Genomic DNA, 6,817 nt, shown 5'->3' on the forward strand with positions numbered 1-6,817 from the left:
TCTTACCCCTAAATCTGTATAACTTGCTCCTTTACTTTTAAAAATGTATCTGAAATGTGACCTTGTCATGAGAACTTTCCTATATAAAAAGAACCCCCACCCTCAGCACTTTCTATTCCCTACTCTGCTTTATTTCTTACCACATCATTATCTCACCTGCTATATTTACTTGTTTGTGTATTTGTTGTTTTCACCCAATCAAATATAAACTCTATAAAAACTAGAAATTAATTTTCATCAATGCTTTATTTTCTGTCTCTACCACTCAGGGGAGCACCCAACACATGTTTTATGTTTAATAAATATTTGAATGAGTAACATTCAATTGGATGAATAAAAGTTGAATGGTCCTAGCACACTACACATTATATTGGTTCAATAAACACTTATTGAATGAATGAATGAGTTTCTAGGATTGGGGAGATATGTACCTACTGCTTACAGGCAGAAGGCAAGAGCCATTGGGGAAAGATGAATGCTGCTGAGTAGTTAGTTGAAGAACATGTAGGTATATAATCCTTAAGAAAGCCCTGGGAATAAGGATACCAGGGTATTTTGCATCCTCAGCAACATGATGGAATGTTGGGCAAGGTAGGGCAGAGGGACTGGATTCCTCAGGACCAGCTGATGAGAGTGATTCCCAGATCAGGGGTTATCAAGAAACTGAGTTCAGAAAATCAGAGTTAGACTACAAAATGAGTCACCAGAACCCAAGATCCAGGATCAAATTAAGGAAGAGCCACAACTGGCCCCAGCTTCCCGGGCAGGTAGCATTGAAAATTCAGGCATGGAGCAGACACAGCAGTGGATTAATCTTAAACGGAATCAGCCAGTTGTACATGGAGATTTCTGATATAATAATGTATTTTAGGCCTAAAACCCAGACTCTAGTGTTGGCATTTAGCTATAGAGAAATACAGAGCATGAGTATGTCACATGTCCCAGCTTGAAATCCTGTTCATTCAGTCCCAGACATAAATCTTTATCTAGTATAACCAATTCTGACCCAGGATGGGTGTCTGACTGCAAGAGATAAGGCTACGTCACTCAAAACTCTGCAAAACCAGAATCCCGATTGGCCCATTCTGCAAAGGCCTCCTTTGGGAAGGCCTCATTTGGGAAACCCACCTTCAGATTTCCCAGTCCATTCCATTGGAATCAGATATTTTCCTCTTGTTAAACTGACCACAAAATGCAACCTAAAAAATGCTCAAACCACCCCACCAGAACAGCCATGAAGTACAACTCTTCTTGGCTTTCCATGGATGCCAGCTATATAATGAAAAACATAAACCCCAGCCACCCACATGCGCGCCCCAGTTAGACAGGAAACAGCACTTTGTCCTGCCCTGCCACAGTGATCAGCACATCTTAGCAGCCCCCAAAGTACAACTACAACTGGAAACCACCCCTCGGTTCTCATAGGTCCCCAACTCAGGGTGCAAACTTCTGCTCTCAAACTGTGAAAGTGAATAATCAAAGGTCATTTTAAAATGTGACACTTACTTGAATCAATGTCTTCTTGAGGCTTTTGAAAGGTGCAGCAGGCATAAAATTTAATATTGATTGTTGGGGCACATTCCATTCTCCCTTTCAGAGTCATTTCAGAATGACAAATCATCTGTTTTGATCCATAGCAGGGCAGGTCTACTGGACGCACCCGAGTCCCGGGCCTTCTTATTGAAGCTGAGTCTTTTTTCTGTCCACTTCTCTCAGTTTTTTCTCCTCGCCTTAAATTTCCTAGTTCCTGCCGTCCCCTTCTGCTGGCTCCTCTTAGCTCCTGTTCTAATTTCAACTGTCATTTCCCCTGCTCTCCGGAGTGCTCTGAGCTCCTGTTCTAATTTTTCATGTCTTCTCCCAGCGCTGCCCTCCTTTCTGCCTCTCTGACCCTCTCCTGCTCGCCTTCCCTGTTTCTCTCACTTTTACTCTTCCATATCCCATCGGAGACTTTGCCTCAGGTTTTGCTTCAGCTTCCATTTTCTGCATACCGTTTAATGCAGCCAATAACACAGTGTCCAATCCACTGCCTAAATCTCACATTCACAACATAATCCCATCTCCCCTAAATATTTCCTTTCTTCCTCCTGTTGCCAGGTTTTACTTTTAACAAAGTGTCCTGTTTATACATTCCTTGGTTGACAAGAGCAAAATATGAGGTGTTGATCCAAAACTCTCATTTTGATATAATTCTGGTTCAATTTCATGTTTTAAAAAAGTTGAGATGATTTCCAGCAAGTATGCAGGTAAATGTGAGCAATAAACTGCTGTGAGCCCATCGAATTCCAGTAATGGCTAAATGAAAAACTAAGTTAAGATCATATTTTATTTTTAATTTTTTATATATTTTCTTTTAAAGATGTGGGGCACAATTCAGGATTAGGTACACAAGTGGATATCATATAGGCAATGTTTGGGCCTTCCCCTGGTAACCACTTTGCCTGGTTTGAGATCTGGCACCCTTATTGATGTTGTGTCTTCTCCCTCCCCCAACCTTGGCAGTATCCTGTTACTACCAATCCCTTTGTTGTAGCATTATGGTAAATGTTCAGGGTCCGCTTATGTGTGAGAACATGTGACTTTCTGTTCTTTGTTTCTGTGATTATTATTGACTCTAAATCCCTCCAAGTTGGTGCAAAGTCCATATTTTTATCCTTCTTTATGGTGGTGTAATATTCCATCGTGTATATGTACCACACTTTTTTATTCCAGTCCAAGATCATATTTTATAGGAGACGTTTCTAAAGGGTCTTCCTCTCTTCTCAGTTGTACGTGGACACAATTGCATTCTTTTTGGTTACAAGTGAAATGATTTGCATTATTCACAAACTGCGACACCAAGTGTATAAATGGCAAACAATCTCCATGGAAACTTAAACACAGTGGTCTGGACAGGCATAAAAGAAATTCTCAACAAACGTGATGCTGGGATATGGAAAGGAATACATAGTTGTCTTAGATATGCAGACTGCCTAAGACAGTGTTGAAAGGAGATTCTATCAACCTGTTTGCTCTTAAGGGCAAAAAGGATCCTTGGTATAAAACTGTACTAACTTTCAGTATCTGAATAGTTCCATATTCAAGAGTGCATTCACGTCCATGTTAAAGAATACAGAGATGAAGAACTCAAATTAAATCTACCATTCGATCCAGTCATCCCACTACCGGGTATCCCACAGGAAAATATGTCATTATACAAAAAAGACATTGGCATGCATGTGTTTATTGCAGCACAATTCACAATTGCAAAGATGTGGAATCAACTTAAGTGCCCTCCAAGTGATCAGTGGATAAAAAGAATGTGTCTGTCTATCTATCTATCTATCTATCTATCTATCTATCTATCTATCTATCTATCATCTATCTATCCACTAAATATCTGTCTATCTATACATACACACTATGGAAAACTATTCAGTCATTAAAAGAAGAACAAAAACTTTTTTTGTGGTTGTTGTTTTGTTTTTAACCACAACTTGGATATAATTGGAGGCCATTACCATAAGTGAAGTAACTCAGGAATAGAAAATCGAATATTATATATTCTCACTTATAATTGGGAGCTAAATATGGGTCTACAAGGCACATAAAATGGTATAATGGACATTGTAGACTCAGAAGGGAGCGAAGGGGGAGGGGAAGTGAGGGATAAAAAATTAATTAACCGGTACAGTGTACATTATTCAGGTGATGAATACTGCTACTTTACTGCTATACGATTCATCAATGTAACCAAAAACCACTTGTACCCCTAAAGCTATTGAAATTAAAAAATAGAGAGAGATGTCAGGAGACATTTTGATCTCTAGGTTATTATCCAAGGGTAAGGACATCTTCTAGACTTTTGTAGAATCATCATTTGACAGATTAAAATAACTTAGCCAACCACCTGGTTGTTTCCAGAAGGCTATTTTCATTTTATGTGATTGGTCAGTTGTTTTGACATAATGCCTTCTCATCTGAAACATAGCATTTTGTTTGTTGGGAATATACCGCATAAAGAAGGAAAGGGTTTGTATTGAAAAGGTTAGAGTTTAAATCTGTACATATTGCATCTTATTTTTTCAAGGATTTTTTTTTCAATCTTTCTGGAACTAATTTCAGAGTTCTTTAAGAAGTTATTCATGACATGATATTCTTGGCTATATATTATTGTTATTATCCTTACAGATGGCAAATGAAAGTTTGGGGTTATGACTTTCAACCCACATTGACTCAATAAACTTTCTGAGTGTCCACTTTGTACCCAGTGCTGTGATGATGGGAGCAGGGGTCATAAAGATGAATAAGCCCAAGTTCCTTCTCTGGAGGCATTTCCAGTTAAAGGTCAAGACAAGGGTCAACCAAAAAGCCTTAGCCTCCTCTCAAAATCTTAAACCCAAATACCCTTCTCCACACAATAACCCTAGAGTTAAATCTCTCGGGGGCATCTGCCTGGGGGAAAAAAAAGGCATAAAGCACATGAATAAAAGTGTACATATGTTACATTTTTCACTCACTACTTACAAAATTGACAGAATATACACCAACTTCTCAAATATATGGCAGAGAAAAGAGGATAAAATGCAAATTCAGTCCCATGTAAGTTTCTGATTATTCCCTGCTTCTAATTAAGTTATTTTCCTTTTCTAACTATCTCCAGGGTTTTTTTTTTTTCCATGAGAATGAGCAGAAAAACAAAAACATGGGGGAGGGGAGGACTCATAGCTCTGTTGAGAAACAGGAAGTTATATGAAACCTTGTTTGCCCTTTCTGCTGTGAAGAAGTTTGCTGAAGAGCTGTAACTCTGCACTCTGCTATGTAAACCACCTACAGAAATGGCAGAGGTCAGCATGCGAAAAGAAGGGGAGCCTTTGGCCCAGAGCGACAACAATAGTCAGTGCTTCCAGGCATCTCAAGATGAAAAGTAAAAGCTTTGAGAAGAGGAGAATTACTTGCTTGCTTTCTTCTTCCTGTTCCTCTTCCTCTTCTCTCTCTCTCTCCCCTCTCCTTTCTTTCTCTCTCTCCTCTTCTTTTCTTTATTTTCTTCCTTCCTTCCTTTTCTTCATTTTCCTTCTCTCTCTCTCTCTCTGTCTCTTTCTTGGCTAAATCATTATGACCCCATCAAATATGCCAATCTTTTCAAACGTACTCTGGTGACCTGGAGTTCTGTGTATCAATGAGAATTAAGAAGGAATTACTACCTAGAACAGGAACGTTCAACCTGCTTTTCCACACTTGTAGGAGTTGCTGGGGCCTCAGGGTTGCTGAAGAAGAAAGTCCACATAATTAGTTTTACTATATAGATTGGGATTAAACCTATATGTTTTGAAGAAAGCATTCTGTGGCTAAAACAAAATTTGAAAAATGATTGATCAAGGGAAACTATTGCTACCCACTGAAATATCCAGATGATGGAAGGAGTTTTGTTTGTTTGTTTTTTCCTCAGTTTCTTGGATATTGCTGCCTTTTTCCGATTATTGTGTGTATTCAGTTATAAAACTCAAATATCTTCATAGTTTCAATGGTTCCAGATGTAATGTGGCAGAAAATTCTGATTTTAATCCCACAGTCTTTCTGAAATTTCTGTTTCTGTTTAGTCAGTTTAGCGTTAGCCACACTGACAAAAGGAAGGTTCTTATGAGGCTGTATTCATGCTTTTGGGAAATTGAGGGATCGGTTTATTTTCCAGGCAACCAACATTTAATTTTCTTTCTTTTTCCAGATTTATTTTATTTTATTTTAATGATGGGGGTGCAATTCAGCATTAGGTATACAAGTAGTCTTCATACAGGTAAAGTCTGGACCTCCCTTTGGCCCCCTTTGGCTGATTTGAGATCAGGTATCCTTATTGATGTGTCCTCCCTACCACTCCCATCACAGTAGTAGCCTACTATTGCCAATCTCTTTCTTAAGTATTATGGTAATTGTTCAGGGTCCTTTTATAAGTGAGAACATATGGTACTCTGTTCTTTGTTTCTGTGATAGAACACTGAGTATAATAGACTCTAAATTTATCCAAGTTGCTGTGAAATCCATATGTTTGTCCTTCCTTATGGCTGCATAATATTTCATTGTGTATATGTACCACTTTTTTTTTTTATTCAGTACAGTTTCGATGGGCAACATGGTTGATTCCACGCTTTTGCTATTGTGAATAATGTTGCCATAAACAAGCGTGTATAGGAATTTTTTTGTAGAATTATTTGAGTTCCTCCTGGTATGCTCTCAGTAGGGGGGTTGCTGGGTCATATGGAAGGTCAATTTATAGTTTTTTCAGAAATCACCACACTGTTTTCCAAAGAGATTGCACTAGTTTTGCTTTCCACCAGCAGCGTAGAAACGTTCCTTTTTCTCTGCATCCTCGCCAGCATCTGTTGTTATTTGCTGTATTAGTGATGGCCATACTTACTGGGGTTAAGTGGTAATTCAATGTTTTGATTTGCATTTCTCTGATGATGAGTGAGGCAGAGCACGTTTTCATGTGTCTGTTGGCTGCCCATATATCTTCTTTTGAGAAGTATCTATTCATGTCTTTTGCCTACTTTGTAATGGAGTTGTTTTTTTCTTTCGGCACATTTGAGTTCCTTGTAGATCCTAGATGTTAGGCCTTTGTCAGATATACAATTGGCAAAATTTTTTCCCATTCTGTGGGCTGTCTCCCTGCTCTCTTGATGGTTTCTTTTGCTTTGCAGAAGCTTTTCACTTTGGTGAGGTACCACTTGTCTATCTTATTTCTTATGGCATGGGAACTTGGGGTTTTGATCAGGAATTGGTTGCCAGTTCCAATTTCCATAAAGGTGTCTCCTGCATTTTCTAAGATTCTTATAGTCTGAGGTTT

The sequence above is a fragment of the Carlito syrichta genome, unplaced genomic scaffold (genome assembly GCF_000164805.1).
Source record: "Carlito syrichta isolate Samal-C Ts95f unplaced genomic scaffold, Tarsius_syrichta-2.0.1 Scaffold304274, whole genome shotgun sequence".
NCBI lineage: Eukaryota > Metazoa > Chordata > Mammalia > Primates > Tarsiidae > Carlito > Carlito syrichta.